Raw genomic sequence first — 21,453 nt, 5'->3', positions numbered from 1 at the left:
TCATCAATATTGACATTTGGAAATCTTATTCATTAGTCTGTGATCTGGAAGGAGACTATTTGAATGGCTCTTGGCCCTTGCATCTGTGATTCTCTTGTCATTGAAATCTGTAAAAAACTGATATTAACTCTGAAATTTTATACTTTTAAACATTATTGACTTCCTGGGAAGAAGTCATATGTTAGAACCTTACAGCATACACTTCAGCTATAGAAAAACTATTAAGTGCTGTTTATTTAATTTAATAACACAGATCTAGGCCATTTAATTTTTTAGCCAGATTTATTAAGATATAATTCACATATGATTATAACTCATCCATTTAGAGTGTAAAATTCAGTCGTTTTTAGTATAGTCACAGATAGGTGCAGTGATCACGACGGTTAATTTTAAAACATTTTTGTCACCTCAAGAAGAAATCCCATACCTATCACCCTACTATCCCCACAAGCCTCCTAGCCCTAAGCAATCACTTACTGCATTTTTGTTAAATCTCTAAAACCTTCATGAATCAGCACTTTGCTACAAATCTACAACTCTCTCTGCCACTCTTTCTTTAATTAGAAACGTTTTTTTGAGCAGTGTTAGGTTTACAGAAATATTAAGCAGATATAGAGATTCCATTTATTCTATTCTCCTGCCAACGCCCCATTCCCTTTTCCCCAATTATTAACATCTTGCATTAGTGGTACATTTTCACAATTGATGAACCAATACTGATAGATTGTTGTTAATTAAGTTTTACATTAGAGTTCACTATTTGTGTTGTACGTTCTATAGGTTTGGATAAATGTATAATGACATGTATTGACCATTACAATCTCATACATAATAGTTTCAGTGCCCTAAAGATTCTTGTAATCTACCTGTTCATCATTCTTCTCTTGTCCCTAATTCCTGGCAACCCCTAATCTTTTTAGTGTCTCCATAATTTTGCCTTTTCCAGAGTGTTGTAGAGTTGGAAGATTTTCTTCCATGTTATCTTCCAGAAGTTTTATAGCTTCGTGTTTTATATTTAGGTCTGTGCTCTATTTTAACTTAATGTTCGTGAAAGGTGTAAGGTTTGTTTCAAAATTCACTTTTTTTTTTTTTTTTTTTGCATGTGGATGTCTAGTTATTCCAACATTGTTTGTGGAAAAGACTATCTTTGTTCATCATATTGCCTCTGTTCTTTTGTCAAAATCAGTTGACTGTATTTGTCTTGGTCTGTTTCTGGGCTTTCTATTCAGTTCCACTGATCTATTTGTCTATACTTTTGCCCATACCACACTGTCTTGATTACTGTTAACTTTATAGTAAGTCTTGATTTTGGGTAATGTTAATCCTCCAACTTTGTTCTCTCCCTTCAATACTGTGTCAGCCATTCTGGGTTTTTATAAACTTTAGAATCAGTTTGTCAATATCCACAAGATCACTTGGGATTTTGATTGGGATTAATTAAATCTGTAGATCAAGTTGGGAAGAACTGATATCTTAACAATTTTGATCATCCTATACATGACCATGTAGTATCTCTCCATTTGTTTAAATTATTTGATTTCTTTCATCACAGGTTTGTAGTTTTTCCTCATATAGATATTACACATATTTTCTTAGACTTATACCTAAGTATTTCATTTTTGGGTGTTAATGTAAATGCTATTGTGTTTTTTAATTTCAAAACCCAGTTGTACATTGCTGGTGTACAGGGAAGCAATTAATTTGTATATGTGAAAAATGTATCCTGCAACCTTGCTATAATTGCTTATTAGTTCTCAAAGTTTTTTGTTGATTCTGTGAGATTTCCTACATAGATGATCATGTCATCTACAAAAACAGTTTTATTTCTTCCTTTCCAATTTATATACTTTTAATTTCCTTTTTTTGTCTAATTATATTAGCTGTGAATTCTAAGACAATGTTGAAAAAATGTGTTGAGGCGATATCCTTGCCTTGTTCTTTTTTATTTATTTATTTATTTATTTTTGGCTGTGTTGGGTCTTCGTTTCTGTGAGGGCTTTCTCTGGTTGCGGCAAGCGGGGGCCATTCTTCATCGCGGTGCGTGGGCCCCTCACTATCGTTGCCTCTCTTGTTGCGGAGCACAGGCTCCAGGCGCGCAGGCTCAGTAGTTGTGGCTCACGGGCCTAGCTGCTCCGTGGCTTGTGGGATCTTCCCAGACCAGGGCTCGAACCCGTATCCCCTGCATTAGCAGGCAGATTCTCAACCACTGCGCCACCAGGGAAGCCCCCTTGCCTTGTTCTTAATCTTAGTGAGAAAGCATCTAGTTTCTCACTAATAAATATTATATTAGCTGTAGGTGTTTTGTAAATTCTCATTATTAAGTTGCAATAGTTCCCTTCTATTTCTAGCTTACTGAACGTTTTTGTCAGGAATGAATGCTGGATTTGTCAAATGCTTTTTCTGAATCTATTAATAGGACCCTATAGCTTTTCTTCTTTAACCTGTTTAGATGATGAATTACACTAGTTGGTTTTCTTATGTTGAACCAGCCTTGTATACCTGGAATAAATCCCACTTGCCCATGGTGTATAATTCTGTTCATACATAGTTGGATTTGACTGACTAATATTTTGTTCAGGATTTTTGCAACTATATTCATTTGTCTGAATTTTTCCTTTTTTTTGTAATGCTTTGTATGCTTTTGGTGTTAGGATAATGCTGGTTTCCTAGAATGAGAAAGTATTCATTCTAGTTCTATTTTTAGAGAATAAGCATACATTTTCCCTAAACTATTTGTTAAAATTCACCGGTGAACCAATCTGGCCCTAGTGCTTTCTTTTTGGCAGGTTATTAATTATAGTTTCAAATCCTTTAATAGATATAGGCCTATTGAGATTGTCTGTTTCTCCGTGTGTAATTTTGGTGCTGGAACAACTGGACAGCTACATGCAAAAAAAAAAAAAAATGAATCTAGACAAAGACCTTACACTTTTCATATACATTAAATGGATCATAGAACTCAATATAAAATGCAACAGGACTTCATTAAAATAAAATAATAATAAAATAAAATGTAATGCCCCCGGTAAGCCTTTTTAGATTCTTCAATCATGTGTTTCTCCCTAATTATGCCTTAATTTCACCTGGTTTATACCTCTGCAATATTTATAAAAGAAATCTTGCATGTTATATGTACATGCCTATCAACTCCATTGGACTGTGACCTCGTTGAGGGCTGGTAGTATGTGTCATTCATCTTTGGTGCCAGTTCAACATTTGTTCTGGTACAAAATAGTAAGTAGAACATATCCTTTGAATTGAACAATGCAGAGTTTTGGTTAATTTAAAATTCAGTTTCACAGGCCTACAATTACTAACTGGTATAGGGACACAAAACTCTTTATAAATAAAACATTCACGAGTCCATTTATGAAATCAGTGTCCTCTCAGCTCTCCTTTGCTCATCGTAGTGGAATTGATCCCCACCCACCAGGTCAGGTGTTTGATTAGTTCTTTTTGATAGGGGAATGGTGCCAGTAACCACTAATCAAAACAATTGCAATGAAGTTGATTGCAAGGGAAATAGTCCCATCCAAGGAGTATGATTAGACTTGGTAAAAGAGGGGCAAAGGGAAGGGAGAAGGAAAAGCAGAAGTGTACAAGCAATCTCCCCTAGTAAGGGGGAAGACTAAAAAGAAGGAAGAGTGGGGCAGTGGTGGAGGTTCTCCCCAGGGTTCTCTCCAGGCAGACAGCGGGAACAAGCAGGGCAGGGAGGTGGTGGTGAGTAAGGACACCTCAGTGTTGTAGGTGTAAGGACACCTACAGTATGGAGCTGCAGGCTTAAACTTTCCAGAATAAATCTCAGCTTTGGATAGGAGCCTGTTATCAGACCCACCCTCAAATCACTAGGCACTAACTATCCTATGGAAAAGGGCAGAGTCCAAAATTTTGATTAAAAATAATATATGAGCTTAAAACAAATATAAGCCTACATATTTTTAACAGAGAAACTTAAGATATCTACTAGATATTGGGAAATCTGAGCTCTTATGAACCCAAATAAAAGCAGGGAAAAGATAGCAGAGATACTGTTTGAAAGTGACCAGTTTTTTTGGTGTGTATGTCCATGCAGGTAGCCCTTACTTTGTGTGCCCATGGTTTGTTGACTGGTGCACATTGTGCTACTCACAATTGCTCCTTGTCAAAGTATCATTTTCATAAATTAAACTCATGACTCTCATGCAAATGTAAAATGAGTATATGGCACAGATTTAATGAACCCATTAATAAGAGAACTGGCATGATGGTAGTGCTGATTCAAAAGAACTAAATGGGGTAGAAGCTTTTATAGTAGCTGGAAGAATTCTTAAATAGGATTACTGATTTTAGATAAAAAATAGCTCATGTTCTGTAGGGAAAATCAGCTAACATTCTGAATTTTGGAAATTGTATTTTCCATCAGAAAGGAATCATTTGCATCCCTACTGAACAGACATTATTTGTATTGCTATCTGACAGAAATCAAGGTACAAATCAACATCAACCCCTTCAGAATTACACCATACCTTTATCAATAGTAAATAACAAGTTAAACAAAGATGCAAAGGTACATGCCTAGAGATTCAGATAATCCGCAGGCAGGCCTGATAATCAAACCCTAGCATAACTAAGAAAGAACAGGCAAACGTCCCTTTAGTTTTTTTCAGGCTTTTGGATAATTTTCCTTAACGCCATTTTACAAAGGTTTTTCTCTTCCGTATCTTACTGATGTCAAGGAGACTAGAATTACTGGGAAGGGTATTCTCAGATATATTATCAAGTTACCCCATTGTAAAAAATACCAAAAACCAAAAAACTCATCTTGAAGCTATCCACATGATTAAAGAAAAAGTATACAATTTTGAGTGAGAGCAGAAACTGCTCTTAGAAAGCATAGTATTAGTGAGTTCTTACAGGCTCCCAGGTAGCTACATCATCAGAGAGAAGGAAGCACCAGAAGAGGTATTTTACCCATGTTTGGTCAATACGAGGGAGTGCAGAATTGCTTTTGACACAGTCTGGAGGCTGACATTGATACCATGCCAGAGACCCGTAAGCATGTTGTGCTTTCTCAAAGGTCTTCTCTGTGAGCTGAGCTGCCTTCGAACTTAGAACATGAATTGTATGGTTTTACCTTGAACAAGATTCTGGAAATAGTTTATAAAATAATATCTGCATATAGGCCTCACCTTGGAGAGAGCTCATTACATTCCTGGGCACTGCAGTGCTACCAGATATCATGAGAAATAGAGGCAGGACAAGAATACCAAGGGAGGGTTACTCAGCATAGATGACTGATGTGACCATTGTGATGATTTGACCAACTCCAAAGTTCATTCCCATGTCACCACTAAAACATTTTTTCCCCTTCATTGCTAATGTCTGAGAGGAAATTTCTTTCCTCCACCCTCTTAGGTTTATTCGTAGGGGCCTGCAAAGTAAACTGACAAACGACAGAATAATGGAAGAAAAAACATAAATTATTTTAATTAATATTTTCTGTGTGAAAGAGTCCAAGAGGAAGGAAGTGAAACTCAAAGAAGTAGTTAGACTTGGGGGCTTATATTCCATTTTTAAGAAAGGAAAGGGGGTTTGGAGGAAAGTGAGTAGGAAATATATGGGGAAACTGATGGGAGATAAGCGCTATTTTCATAAGGTTTGTTTATGTCGACTCACCTCAGTGCCCATTCTCCACCTTTGGTGACAAGAGTCACTCTCTTCTTCCTGGTTCGGGAGAGGGGACCCTGGTCTCAGGGAAAATTCATGCCCTGCTTTTAGGGAGAAAAGGGGAGGGAAGATTTCTTCCTGCATCTGCTGATTTTCAATTGCTTTCAGCTCAAAACCATATTTATGCCAAAGTGGCATTTTTTGAGGTGGCATTTTTTTTTTTTTAATTTATTTATTTTTGGCTGTGTTGGGTCTTCGTTTCTGTGCGAGGGCTTTCTCCAGTTGCGGCAAGTGGGGGCCACTCTTCATCGCGGTGCGCGGGCCTCTTATTATCGTGGCCTCTCTTGTTGCGGAGCACAGGCTCCAGACGCGCAGGCGCAGTAGTTGTGGCTCACGGACCCAGTTGCTCCGCGGCATGTGGGATCTTCCCAGACCAGGGCTCGAACCCGTGTCCCCTGCATTGGCAGGCAGATTCTCAACCACTGCGCCACCAGGGAAGCCCTACTGCTTATGTTTTTGAACTCCCACTTTTCAGTTACATTTCTATTTGGAATAGTGTGGTAAAGTAGATGTCAATGGATTCAATGTTTTTCTAGAGTTTCTGTATTCCTTTTTAAAAACAGCTTTGAGATATAATTCACCTACTGTGCAATTCACCTACTTAAAGTGTCCAATTCAATTGTTTTTTTGTATATTCACAGAGTTGTGCATTCATCTGCACAATCTATTTTATCCATTTTATTGATAAAAAAAATTTTGGAAATTTTATCAATTTCCAAAACAAGAAATCTTTCTTTTTCTAGCCTACAAGTCTCCCATCTCCCACAGCCCCAAGCAAACACTCATCTACTTTCTGTCTCTATAGGTTTGTCCTTTCTGACATTTCATATCAATGGGCTCATATAAATATATGGTTCCTTATGACTGACTAATTTCACTCAGAGTATTTTCAAGATTCCTGTACATTGGAGTACTTCATTCATCTGTACTTCAGCCTAAAAAAATATCACTGGAATTATGGAATAAACTTAATCCTTAAGGGTGTATTTTTTTAATTATCCAGCACTATTACAAGTTCTCAGTCTTGTTTTCAATTTAAAAAGACTTTTAATGATAAGCATTAAAATGCTTATGGTTGAATTTAGATTCAATTCTGTGCAATAAAATCAAATTGGTTATAACACAATAAAGGCCGTATATGAGAAGCCCATAGCTGATGTCATACTCTGCGCTTTTCCTCTAAGATCAGGAATAAGAGAAAGATGCCCACTCTCGCCACCTTTATTCAACATAGTATTAGAAGTCCTAGTCAGAGTAATTAGGCAAAAAAAAAAAAAAAGAAATCAGCAGCACCCAGCTGGAAAGGAAGAAGTAAAATTGTCAATATTTGTAGATGACATGATATTATATATAGAAAACTCTAAAGACTCCACCAAAAAAACACTGTTAGAACTAATAAACAACTTTAGTACTGTTGCAGAATACAAAATCAATATACAAAAATTGGTTGCATTTCTATATGCTACTAATAAAATAATACCACTTACAATTGCATCAAAAGAATAAAATACCTATGAATAAATTTAACCATGGAGGTGAAAGACCTGTACATTGAAAACTATAAGACACTGATGAAAGTAACTGAAGAAGACACAAATAAATGGAAAGATACTCTGTGGCTCATAGATTAGAAGAATTAATATTGTTAAACTGTCCATACTACCAGAAGCAATCTACAGATTCAATTCGATCCCTATCAAAATTCCCATGGCATTTTACACAGAAACAGAGCAAAAAAATCCTAAAATGTGTAAGGAACCACAAAACACCCTGAATAACCAAAGCAATCTTCAGAGAGAACAAAGCTGGAAGCATCATGCTTCCTGATTTTAAGTTAGATTACAAAACTATGGTATGGTATTGGTATAAAAACAGGCACATGGATGAATGGAGCAGAATAGAGAGCTCAGAAATAAACGCACACATATATGGTCACTTAATTGATCACAAAGGAGCCAAGAATATACAGTGGGGAAAGGACAGTCTGTTCAACACATGGTGTTGGCAAAACTGGACAGCCACATGCAAAAGAATAAAACTAGACTACTACCTTACACCATCCAAAAATTAACTCAAAATGGAATAAAGACTTGAATTTAAGACCTGAAATCATAAAACTCCTAGAAGAAAACATATACGGTAAGCTCCTGGACATTGGTCATGGCCATGATTTTTTGGATATGACACCAAAAGCAAAGGCAATAAAAGTAAAAATAAACAAGTGAGACTACATCAAACTAAAAAGCTTTTGTACAGTAAAGGAAACCATCAACAAAATGAAAAGGCAACCACTTGAATGGGAGAAATATTTGCAAATCATGTATCTGATAATGGGCTAATATCTAATATATATAAAGATCTCGCACAACTCAATAGCAAACAAACGATCTAATTAAAAATGGGCAAAGGATCTGAATAGACATTTTTCCAAAGAACACATACAGTTGACCAACAGGTATAGGAAAAGATGCTCAACGTCACTAATCATCAGGGGAATGCAAATCGAAACCACAATGAGCTATCACTTCACACCTGTTTGTATGATTAGCATCAAAAGATAAGAAATAACAAGTGTTGGCAAGGATGTGGAGAGAAGGAGACACTTGTGCACTCTTGGTGGGAATGTAAATTGGTACAGACAGTATGGAAAATAGCATGGAGTTTCCTCAAAAGATCAAAACTGGGACTACCATATGATCCAGCAATTTCACTTCTGTGTATTTGTACAAAGAAAATGAAAACACTAACTCCAAAAGATATATGCACACCCATGTTTATTACAGAATTATTTACAAGAGTTGAGACATGGGAACAACTTCAGTGTTCATTGATGGGTGAATGGCTAAAAAAATGTGATACACACACTGGAATACTATTGAGCCATTAAGAAAAAGGAAATTTTGCCATTTGTGACAACATGGAGGGACTTCGAGAGCATTATGCTAAGTGCAATAAGTTAGAGAAAGATAACCTATGGTCTCACTTATATGAGTAATCTTAAAAAGAGAAAAAAGGAGCTCATAAATACAGAGAAGAGATAGTTGGTTGCCAGACTGCGGGGATGGGGATGGGGGTGGGAAGTAGGAGACATGAGTGAAGGGGGTTCAAAAGGTACAAATTTCCAGTTATAAAATAAATAAGCCACAGGGATGTAATGTATAGCATGGTGAATATAGTTATTAATACTGTATTGCATATTTACAAGTTGCTGCAAGTAAATCTTAAAAGTTGTCATCACAATAAGAAAGAAAAAAATCTGTGACTGTGTATGGTGATTGATGGTAACCAGACTTACTGTGATGTTCATTTTGCAATACACACAAATGTCAAATCATTGAATTGTACACCTGAAACTAATATAGTGTTCTATGTCAATTATACCTCAATAGAAAAATTCTTAGGTCAAGATCAGATGTTGATTTTAATTTTAAATTAGAAAAGGACTTTTAAGGATACACTCAACTCTGCCTCCCTCTTCCTACCCCAAAGAAGTAAAGAAAAATTGTGACCTTTTATGCCTTTCATAAAATTAGAAATTTTGTTTAAAGGGTATAATATATCTCAATTTAAAAAGTTTAAAAAAAAAAAAGAATTTTTTTTCCTGGACACTCATGTAGTTGATTCTGTGAATTTATCCTTCTTTGTGATATGATAGAAGGAAGTTCTAGAATCTCCCTTTTCTCTATATGTATGCACCTCAGCTGCTGCCATCAGTGGACATGTGTGCAAGATGATATTGGAGACTGTGGTGCTTGAATTGGGTAGAATGCTGGACAGCTGACTCTGCACTTCATTTTAACGTTAAGCCTCTCTGATTCTACTTGTGCCAGAATGTCAGGAAAAGTGTGTTGTTTATGCGCAATCCTGTGAAATGTTTATTAAGCACTTTTGGAAATACCATGCAGTATTGCTTTTATACTTCAAGTTCTTAGTTGTGGTTTGTTCTGTCTTAGATACCAGTGTTTGTTAGTCCCCAAAAGTCCTCCTGGGTTGAAATGGGCTGAATTGGAAAGAAATATTATAAGCAGATAAGGTAGGGGGTCTATGGAGAAAGAAAACCAGGCATGGCTTTCTGGACATAAGAGAACACCTATTCATTTAGTACAAGCCATTTTGTGATCTAAGCCTGGCCAGAGTGCTTGCCCTTGAACAGGTCTCAGTAATTAAGGATCTTAAGGGAAAACAAGAATGCTGACTGTTATCAGGCAAGAGAAGTAGCACTAGTAACAATGTATCAGTTGTAAAGACTTCCAGTTCTGTTTCCATGGTAGGGATTAGCCTGAAGCACTCAAGCACCAGGTCAAACGGAACCTAAGGGATGATGGCCTTGACCTTTTCTGATCCTCCGGATTTCAATCAACTAAAGCCTGGGCTCTGCCTACCTCCCAAGTCCTTTCATGAATAGCCATGTACCCTTAGCTTCAAACTTCCCCAGTTTTGCTGTTTGGGGAGACACTGCTTTGGGAAAGATCCCTGGTGTTCTACTTACTTGCTGCAAGTAACAAATCCTTCCTTCTCTCACTCTTTGTCTTGGTTGTGTCTTTTGGCTCGACACCCACCAAGAGGCGAACCTAGTTTTTCGGGTAACAATATGAGGCTGACTATTCTCTAGCTGAGATTTTATGTAATTAGATGCATAATCCTTTGGTTGTTAAAACCAGGGCTTCCAAGGGCTAGTTATAGGGCACATAGCTCATCAGAGATAACCTGCAAAGACACCGTGCAGTGTGTTTTTTATCACACATGTGACAGTTCTTCTCCCTGCAGTCTGTCTCTCCATAATTGTTCTTCAGGATTTGTTGCCTGGGGGCTTATCGGAAAAATGACTCCTAATAGAAATACTATTCTATTTGATTCACAGTATTCTTTAAGAGGATTTAATGATAAATCTGTTCCCATTACAAGAGTAAAGTTACATGTATTCCCAGATTTAGATAAAACACGCAGAAATAATTTACAGGGAGAAAACTGCTGAATAAAGAAGAAAAATGAATGGAGTCATGTTTTGATCTATGGAGAGCATTGAGAAAGGATTTCATTCGGGTGGGGTGAGTTGATCCTTCCTCTTCTCGGTAGGGAATCCTGAGTGCACAGACTGCTCCCAGGTGAGCAGGAAAACAGAAGACTTTGGTCAGGAACTGCCAAGGGTGTAGTTTCACTTAGAATCTACTTTCCTAGGCAGCCTGTCTGCACTTACACATATGAGGGTCCACACACTTCTGAACATCGGAAGTTGATTTCTTGTCTTTTATTTGTGACGTGTGCTGATTTCAAGTTCTCTTTTGTGTTTGGTGTGAACTCTGCGGACACATACATATATGCGTGTGCGTGATTTGTGGGGTTTGAATCATCACTTATAGAAATGTGCAAGATTAGATCTACACATTTTCTTCAACTTTCCTTTGTTTTGATTTTTTAAAATTTAATTTAATTTTATATTGGAGTATAGCTGATTTACAATATTGTGTTAGTTTCAGTTGTACAGCAAAGTGATTCAGTTATACATATACATGTATCCGTTCTTTTACAGATTCTTTTCCCATATAGATTATGACAGAATGTTGAGTAGAGTTCCCTGTGCTATACAGTAGGTCCTTGTTGATTATCTGTCATCTTTCTTATATAAAAGAGCAAAGGGCTGTGGAAACAGGTCACAGAATGCAGCGGACTGCCCCTGACCTGCAGGGATTTAGCTTGGAGGCCTTGGCGTTCCCATTAGGCATCCTTTCTCCTCTGAGCCTGGAGCTCTAGCATCAGCCTACCTGATCCAGCGCCCTGTGGATGAGCATGGTGTTAAGTACTTGACATTCATTTTCTCCTGTAACCCTTGGATCAGTTCTCTGCTGGTAAGACTTCTATTACCTTATGAAACAGACAAGGAAGCTGAGGATCACAGATGCTGAGCAGCTGCCGGGGGTCTCACGGGTGGGTACCAACTCCCAGGGCAGCTCTGGGGCTGGTACGTGGAATGCTCAGCAGTTTCCATCCCTTTGTGGGGGTTTCAGACCTGTAATTTCATAATGGCTCTGTGACTGGCTATCATCACCATTCTACAAACAAGAAAAGTGAAGCACAAAGCCACGAAGTCTCCAGCGAAAGAAGGCAGCTGGAAAGGGGTAAAACCAGGAGTCGCCTCAGCTGTCTGCTAGCAAGTCCCTGCTTTGGGCCCTGCTTTGCCTGGTCTCTTCAAGCCTCCTCACCTGGGGCTGCCCTTGTCTTGGAAGATCATGTAATAGCCCCAGTGCTGTCCAGTGGACAGTGCTGTGCACTGCACAAGGACATCTGCCTGCAAATCTCAATCCCTCGTGGGCTGTTTCATCTCTGACTTGGAAAATCCATCCTGAATGTCTGCTCAAGTAATTTACCAGCATTGTCCTTTTTGGTTTTAATTGACATCAATTATTGAGGCGCCTTCTAACCCATTTTAAATGGATTTCCCATGAACAACTGAATAGAGTTTTCACAGGTGACAACTTTTCTGTTTCAGAGACCTGAGGGCCAGTGAGAAGGGGTTTCAGAGCTCAGCTGACCTGGTCCAAGTCTGGCTTGCTTTGTGACACATCCATTAAACTCTCTGAGGTTAGTCTGTCTATCCATTAAATGGGCAGAGTAACATTTACCTCAAAGGAATGCTGTGACCATTTATTCAGATTACACACACACACACACACACACACACACACACACAGACTGTCTGTTGTATAGGCTTTAAAAAATATTAGACACTTAATGTAAATCATTAATTTATATTTGCTTTAAAAATTAGAAATACCATATTCAGGTTCTGGGACATGTATTAGGCACTAGGAAAATGTCTGACTAATAAATGAAGGTCACTCTACCGCTTGTGGCTTTTTTCAAGGTTCTAAATGCACCCTCCGAGCAAGCTTTGCTCAGTGTTTCCCGGGACTGCTGATTGATGGGGTGGGTGGGAAGAGTTCCTGATTCCCAGGGGCCCTGAGTAGGCGTGGAGAAAGCTGGAAAGTTGGGATCAGAATCTACATATTTGGGTCAAATTCTACTTGTAAATTCTGTGGCCTTGCCAAGCTATTTACATTTTCTATTCCTGTTTTTGTTTTTTACCCAGGTTGCAGAATAGAAATAATAAAAACAGCTTTTCTGCTTTGTTCTCAGGCATATAATGCCCTACTCAAGGTTAAAGTTACTTTCATATTCTGATCCCTTTGGATGGTGCAAGAATGCCTGGACACTGTTCCTAAGTCTCAGCACATTTGTCATGAGTCTGGTCACAGTTTTAGGAGAGTATTGATCCTAGTGATGCCATGCTCATACCTCCTTCATTTACATCTGCTGGCAGCCTCTTTAGGAAGTAGAGGAGGCCATGTGACTTACCTCAAGGTCATGGATCTTGAAATCCTTCTTCCTCCATGGGCCATCAGGTCTCTATCTGTATACTCTGAAACAATTTATTTATCTGCTTATTTATCTATCCATTTATTTATCTATCCATTTATTTATTTATTTAAGATGCCTTTTCTATTCCATCATTTTTCAATATGAACTTTTGGGTAATTGTATTAAAGAATTTGAATGGAAAGGAATACACATACAGTATATAGAAGTTGATTCAAAACTCTTCATTCTTCAATTAAGTGTATTCAGTTTACCTACTTAACATAAGGTCACTTCCCTGATGATATTTGGAGTAAGATTCCTTCTCCCAGGATGCCAGTTTTTAGTTTTCTATATCTGCTGACCACAGTTCTCAAATCTCCAAGTAGGAATATACATAATAAAATGCTGACATTATAGTAGAAGTCGGGTCGGTGTTTTAATTAATTATTTTTTAATTTTAATTTTTTCCAGCTTTCTTGAGATGTATTTTGACACATAACACTGTATATATAACCGTATATATTTCGAAATGATTACCATAATAAGGTTCTTTAGGTTTTTATTTTTAAATATGAATCATTAAATGAGTTGAGAAAACAAAAGCAGTCTTTTTTACAACAGTTCTCAGTACATGTAAATATTTTCTTCAAACCGGGTTAGTTACTTGTCCTAACTTCTTTTCAACCAAAAAAAAAAGAAACTCACCTTTTTCCTAGCATCGGTGTTAATGCTCAAGCATCATCAGCGTGGTGAAGCTCGGTCTCAGACTGAAGTCCACTGAACTGCTCAGCTGTTCAGAGTGGGAAACCTGCCGGTGAAGGAGCTAGGACCGCGGATTCGGATTCGGATTCGGAGCGAGCGCAGGTTGAAGACCTTCACCGACTTGACTCGCACTTCCTCCCGCCACCGCCAGGAGCGCCCGGGACTCGTGGAGCTCGCAGCGCGGCGGGAGCGGGTGGGGGTGGGGGTGGGGGTGTGGCTGCAGGTTGGGGCTCCCGCCCCGCCGGCTGCGCGGGTTCGCCGAGCCCGGAGGAGGGAGCGCTAGCTACCCCGAGCGGGAGGGAGCTTGCAGACTCCGGCTCAGAGCAGCTGTCTGGACACCTGGGGTTTTGGGGTGGGGAGCCCCGGCGACTGTGAACATGGACTCCGCCGCGGGAGCCTGTCTCAGGATGCTCGCTCTTTTGTCTGCCCAGCCCTGGAGTACATTAGCAGCAGGGAATACTTGTGAGTACAGCAAATCTTTTAAAACTTATACTGTCAACTGAGAATTCGTGTTTTTTAAAAAAAATAATTGAGTTTTACAAATGGAGTCACTGGTCTGCTTCTGAAAATGAGGCATTTAAAAAACATCGCAAAGTCCCAACGCTTGGATAGGATGGTTTACAATGGTTTTTCCACTTGTCAGGTCTGTAATACACAAAGCCTGTTTTTGACTTGTCTGTGAGCTGAATTTTGTCTGTGTGCTGTTGTTTTGAATATTCATTGAGAAAGCTCAAGTTCTAGTAAAACCTAAAATTAGCATGAGAATATTGAGGCGGAGAGAGACCAGAGAGAGAGAATAGCAGGAGATGAGGAGAGAAGAGCATGCCAATATGTCATTTATTTCTTTTTACTATGAATACATTTTGGAGGATTTATGTCAGAAAGGAAATCGTTGGCCGACCTGGCCGGGTCCTGCATTAGCGTAGATGTTTGCAGTTGGCGCCCTGCGGAATCGGGTACCAAGAACTCGGGCGCTGCAGCGGCGGGCAGGCTCCGCAGCAGAGCCCAGGCGGCAAACCTGGTTAGTCCCCAGAATTACGAGAAGGAGAGACCCCTCAGAATTAGAAGGCTTTTGCTTAAAGGAAAAACATAACCTGCCATTCAGGTTCTTTTGCAAGTGCACATGCTTGTATATCGTGATGTGCTGTGTTTCTCATTTTGTTGGTTCAGTGAAGATGTATTAACCTCTCAGTTCTGGACTGGCAATGTGAGTCTGATCTAAAGATGCTAGCCAAATTGATTCAGCCGACCTCAAGGCATTTTAATCTGGAAATTGGAAAAAGTTTTCGAAGTGTTATTCAGATTGAAATCTCCACCATAGGGCTTTTCTTTCCTTGAGGGATTGGAAGAAAGCCCCCTTAGTCCTACATCCACACCCCATCCCCCTCAAGAATTTTTTTTAAATCAGGTTGTAGGGAGTAAGGCAAGCTATTATGCATTTCAAGAAAGTGCTAGTAGGCATGTTAGAAACCGACCTTGCTGCTGGGGGTGGGGTGGGCTGGGGAACCCTGCCCTTACCAGAAGTTTGTGCTAAAGTGAAAAGCATATTGTACAAATAGTTACCCTTCCAGCATTCATCCAGATATGCCCCGAGGCTGTGATAAGTTTGTGTTGTCATCATTTAGTATCAGCTCATTTAATGCCATATTATATGAGTCACTCCTGAAAATGAGCCTTAGTCTCCTTTAAGAAAATACTGCCCCGTGTTTCAGACGGAATCTTAATTTAGCTTTGGGCACAATTTCCATGAATTAATTAAAATGGGGGCATTTACATGAAATCCTTAGGTCCTGCAGTAAAGCATTTATCACTTTGCTAAGAAATTAAAAATGTAGTACTAAATGATTTGCTAGTATAAAAGAATTGTAGAATAATTTAACATAGTACACTGAGGTGCAATTAAAACGTCACCAGAGGTCACTCTTACTTAAAGGAAACATGGCTTCAAAAATCCTTCCCTTAGAAGAGAAGCAGAGTGCTGTGCTGCCTTTCTTGTCTCCTTACTTGTGATTACAGGATATTACAAGATCAGTTATTTTGATATTTCTTTATTTTCTGTTTGTATTTTATTCCCTGAAATGCACAGAGGTATCATGTTCTTCATACTGAGCATCTTTTTTAAGAGTCACATGCTCTGAGGTGCTCCATGTCTGAATATCCAGGCAGATAGCCTTTTCTGAATTGAATATATCTCTAAGCTCAGTTCGTCTGGGTCTCTGGCTGACTCTTCAAATGTCAATGCTAGTTTTCACTTTTCAGCCTCTGTTTTATTTAGATGTGCTTAGTACTCTGATTAAAAGTTCAGTAAGTTCAAAGTACCTATGTAAATTTGCATGGCTAAGAACATTTTAGATACTATAGAGTCCTTGATCACTGCAAAGATGGCTACTATAGTTGTTCAAGTGTCAAGTATATATTTAAATGTCTTTGCAGACTTAAAGATTCATAGAGGGTACACAAACTGTGTTTGATCATTGCTTGCTAATCTCATTTGACAGTATCCTTTGTAGCAGTAGAAGTAATGGTGAATGAATCTTATTATAGTCTAGATTAGCTAATTTGACCAATTGGATTTTTCCTTAACTCTCGAATATTTGGGAGGTGTTTGTTTGTATGTGTAGATGTATATAGAAGCAAGGTATTTCAAACCCATATTTGAAATTTGTTACTACATAAATCAAGGTAGAGGGTTCTTTTAGTGCTGTCCCATCATTTGAGAAATTCTAAAGAGGAGTTTGCCAGCAGGATGGGATTTAGGCTACCAACAAGAAATCACGAACACCAGCATTTGCTCAAGTCTTTTGATCGCTAACCTTTTATTCCTAAGAAGTGTTTTAAGAACTCAAGTAATCTTTTCAGACAAGACTTTAAAACTAACAAAAATGAAATATTCTTAAGCCCTGATAAAATAATGAGAACTGTATGTAAATTTTTAAAAAGGTAAAGATCTTCTCCCCAAAAGGATACAGTGACATTTTTCCTCTATTTACAACTGGTTCTCAGTAGTAAATTAGTCAGACGGGGGGGAGGGGCGGGGGGGGTCAACCTGGGTGAGGTTCTGGCATAAGACATACTCTCATACAGGACTTGGTTGAAACATTTGCCATCTCAGAAATTATCCATGTTTTGACCTGAATCTTTATAATTAATGGGAAATTTTAAGTCAGGAGGAGTCTACACAGGGCGAGAGTAATGTTTCTAAATAGCCAAAAACATGGGCTTTTTTTTTTTTTCTCTTATTCTCTGTCTTTTTGAAGATAAAGCAACTTGAATGGACAGCATCCTCTAGGACCTGATATTTAAAAATTGTGCATCTCTACTTGGTCTGCCTTCTAGAACTCTTTGTATTTAGTCAAGATGAAAGTGTTATTCTAATGGAGTTATCCTCTTAAATGGAACTTGCCCAAGTTCCACAGCTTCTGTGAAAAGCTAATTTTCAAAGTAAACATTTTAGTGCTATTTGACTTTTTAAACTATGTGCCTCTATTAATTTTGTGACTAAAATTTAAAAATTCCAATTGAATAGAGATTTTTTGCTTCCATTATATTTTTTTCTGGAAAAAATATTATTAAGTTTGCCCCCAAATACCACTGAATTATAAAGTTGCTTTTTACAGTTATACATCCAAAACTTAATGCAAAATTGAGATCAAAAGATAATAGGCAATATTTTATGTTGGTGTTTGTAATATCAGGGCACAAACTTTTAGAAGTGACTTTGTTAGCCAGCCCTCCTGTAACTAAGTCTATTTGGAAATCTCAGCCTATTATCTTAAGGTGTCTTTAAAATGAATTATCGGAGTGGCTGGGTACATCTGTACTTAAAACACTATTTGTCTAATTGCTTCTACTTAAGTAAACATTACATATTACTAGAGATTTCAAATTGATTTTAAATTAAATAAGATCTAGTAAAACAAAGAGCAACATAAACTGTTTTAACTTGCCGCTTGCTTTTGTTGTTTTGTTTTGTTTTTTTCTTCTTTTCAAAGAGTTTCTTACTGATTTCTTCAAAGGAAATCAGGAAACTCTACATGTTTAGATAAAGTTCTATCTATATCATAAGACCCAGGACTTCAGATGAAAAAGGTTTTATAGATAATCCTCCTCCTCTTGAAATATTTATAATAATCCAGGACATACCTTCCGGTCAATCATATCATCTAGATAAATACTATTTTTAGTTTTTATTACTTATTCAGTACCTATGGAGTATTACGTAATGCAGTGTAGTCCAATTTATATATGAAATACAAATTTAAATAACAGAATTTGGTGTATAGTGCACCTTTATGTCTTTTAAACATAGACATGTTTTAAGAGGTGAACTTTATCAACTTTACATGGACATATCGTTTTGGAAGTGGAGTATTAAGTTTGAATAGAATAAAGGTTTCCAAATGGATATTGGCTAATATATGCATTTATATATATACATATGTTATAAAAATAATTTTGTTTTATTCTCTAAAACATCACATACATGTTTTCACCCTGGGAATCATTCCTGTGTAAGTCAGTGCCTTAAAATATATATGCTAATAAACAATATTCAATGTGCTACAAAAATAATTTAGTTAAATTTTTAAATGAACTTACCTTCTAGTGACCTCATTTCAATATTTATAGATTATAGGAATGAAGTACAGGAAACTGAATTTTACCTTATAGGGAACTTGCATTCAGGAGCACCATCAATTTTAGCCTGCAATGATTGTGCAAATATGTCTAAGAAAAGAAGCATGCACTTAGATGCAGAAATTCTTCCATCTTACAGCTTACAGTGTTTAAGAAGTTGATCTATATGCATATATAATAAGAAAGCTTTTAACAATATGCCTTTGAAATTCAGTTGTTTATACAAATATTTTTAGGACAATAAGTTTGAAGGATATGACAAGAATTTAGAGCACCAAAGTGTTTTGTTTTGTTTTTTAATTGCCAGGTGGTTAAACATCTTTGTCATAAAGCTACAGTAAAGGCACTCATGTGAAATGTACATGTGTGAGGTGTAAGAAGGGATCTCCTCTCTTGGTTACACTATTGCCAATAGCTATTTCAGTCTCGTGAATTCAAACATAATTGGTGGATGCTCCAAGCTTAGAGTCCAAAATCATCCACACGTTTTTGATTGAAATCTCCCAAGATCTTAGATAATACTAAAACAAGGGTGGGAAGATGTTATATGGAGAACAAATGGAGCACAAGTACAATGAAATGTGATTTTTCACTTGATGAAACAGAGGTGAATTAGAAACTATAGAAGAGAGTGTACAAAATACCCCAAATAACAGCGATCTAAAGTCCCTATTAAAAGCTAGCTTTTCATAGGATATTTTAAAAGAATCAAAAGAAATCATTTTTTTTGGTTTTAGTTCTTCAGCATTTTTTTTTTTTTTTTTTTTTTTGTTCCTCTGTATGTGTTGTGTCTTTTATTTTCTGGATATTTTAAAGATTTTCTCCTTATCTTTACTCATCAGTAATCTGAGTATGATGTGCCCAGGCTTGGTTTTCTTTGTATTGATATTTATCATGTTTGGGGTTTTCTTTTTTTTTTTTTTTTAATTAATTAATTAATGTATTTATTTTTGGCTGTGTTGGGTCTTCGTTTCTGTGCGAGGGCTTACTCTAGTTGCGGCGAGCCGGGGCCCCTCTTCATCGCGGTGCGCGGGCCTCTCATTATCGTGGCCTCTCTTGTTGCGGAGCACAGGCTCCAGACGCGCAGGCTCAGTAATTGTGGCTCACGGGCCCAGTTGCTCCGCGGCATGTGGGATCTTCCCAGACCAGGGCTCGAACCCACGTTCCCTGCATTAGCAGGCAGGATGTAAACCACTGTGCCACCAGGGAAGCCTCCGAGTTCTTCAGCTTTTTTATAAGATAGCCTCAATTGAAAATAATTACACTCATTAGTTTCACTCAGTAAGAGAATGCGATTCTGTGCAATCAGTTTGTCAGACATATATCACAAAAGAAAACAACCGAATAAAATAATTGAGCATCCCTTCTCCAGACCGTCTTCCTCTCTGTTGCGCTCATGTTCCCTCTTTCTAACACCTAATTTCTATGCGTGGCAAGCCCTCCACCTCGGGTGACGCTTACTGTGTGAGTCCCCAGAAACCAGACGTCCATCTGTTCTTTCTTTCTTTCGATTACTTCCGATGATAAAGCCACTCCTCTGTTACTGAGGTGGTGGCAACAACGGATATTTGTAGTGCGCTCCATCTTTTGTATGCCCTTCATTGAAGGCTGCTGAGTTGCTAGCTTCACGAAGGAGGATGCACTCTTCGGCATTTGTACGTGTGTGTTTGGGGAAGAGGGTTTTGTAATCGTTTTCATTCAAAAAGAAATGCTGAGAGCTTCACTCCAAATTAATAGTGCATACTTTTCCATGTCATCAATATTGACATTTGGAAATCTTATTCATTAGTCTGTGATCTGGAAGGAAACTATTTGAATGGCTCTTGGCGCTTGCATCTGTGATTCTCTTGTCATTGAAATCTGTAAAAAACTGATATTAACTCTGAAATTTTATACTTTTAAACATTATTGACTTCCTGGGAAGAAGTCATATGTTAGAACCTTACAGCATACACTTCAGCTATAGAAAAACTATTAAGTGCTGTTTATTTAATTTAATAACACAGATCTAGGCCATTTAATTTTTTAGCCAGATTTATTAAGATATAATTCACATATGATTATAACTCATCCATTTAGAGTGTAAAATTCAGTCGTTTTTAGTATAGTCACAGATAGGTGCAGTGATCACGACGGTTAATTTTAAAACATTTTTGTCACCTCAAGAAGAAATCCCATACCTATCACCCTACTATCCCCACAAGCCTCCTAGCCCTAAGCAATCACTTACTGCATTTTTGTTAAATCTCTAAAACCTTCATGAATCAGCACTTTGCTACAAATCTACAACTCTCTCTGCCACTCTTTCTTTAATTAGAAACGTTTTTTTGAGCAGTGTTAGGTTTACAGAAATATTAAGCAGATATAGAGATTCCATTTATTCTATTCTCCTGCCAACGCCCCATTCCCTTTTCCCCAATTATTAACATCTTGCATTAGTGGTACATTTTTACAATTGATGAACCAATACTGATAGATTGTTGTTAATTAAGTTTTACATTAGAGTTCACTATTTGTGTTGTACGTTCTATAGGTTTGGATAAATGTATAATGACATGTATTGACCATTACAATCTCATACATAATAGTTTCAGTGCCCTAAAGATTCTTGTAATCTACCTGTTCATCATTCCTCTCTTGTCCCTAATTCCTGGCAACCCCTAATCTTTTTAGTGTCTCCATAATTTTGCCTTTTCCAGAGTGTTGTAGAGTTGGAAGATTTTCTTCCATGTTATCTTCCAGAAGTTTAATAGCTTTGTGTTTTATATTTAGGTCTGTGCTCTATTTTAACTTAATGTTCGTGAAAGGTGTAAGGTTTGTTTCTAAATTCACTTTTTTTTGCCTGTGGCTGTCTAGTTATTCCAACATTGTTTGTTGAAAAGACTATCTTTGTTCATCATATTGCCTCTGTTCTTTTGTCAAAATCAGTTGACTGTATTTGTCTTGGTCTGTTTCTGGGCTTTCTATTCAGTTCCACTGATCTATTTGTCT

At 37.6% G+C, this 21,453-nt stretch overlaps 1 long non-coding RNA gene across 1 annotated transcript in view; it reads left to right on the top strand.

The window, feature by feature from the left end:
- The window catches only part of LOC309664529, a 53,728-nt gene extending 39,719 nt beyond the window's left edge, over positions 1-14,009 (top strand). Inside the window, exons 3-4 of the long non-coding RNA XR_014265893.1 lie at positions 12,194-12,285; positions 13,779-14,009. This is a non-coding gene — a long non-coding RNA (uncharacterized lncRNA). The remainder of the gene's footprint in view (positions 1-12,193; positions 12,286-13,778) is intronic.
- Positions 14,010-21,453: the final 7,444 nt, after the last annotated feature.

Source organism: Balaenoptera physalus, assembly GCF_965194825.1.
Source record: "Balaenoptera physalus genome assembly, chromosome: 7".
Lineage (NCBI taxonomy): Eukaryota > Metazoa > Chordata > Mammalia > Artiodactyla > Balaenopteridae > Balaenoptera > Balaenoptera physalus.
The sequence above is the reverse complement of the archived record's forward strand: the minus strand, read 5'-3'. Positions and strand labels throughout refer to the sequence as shown.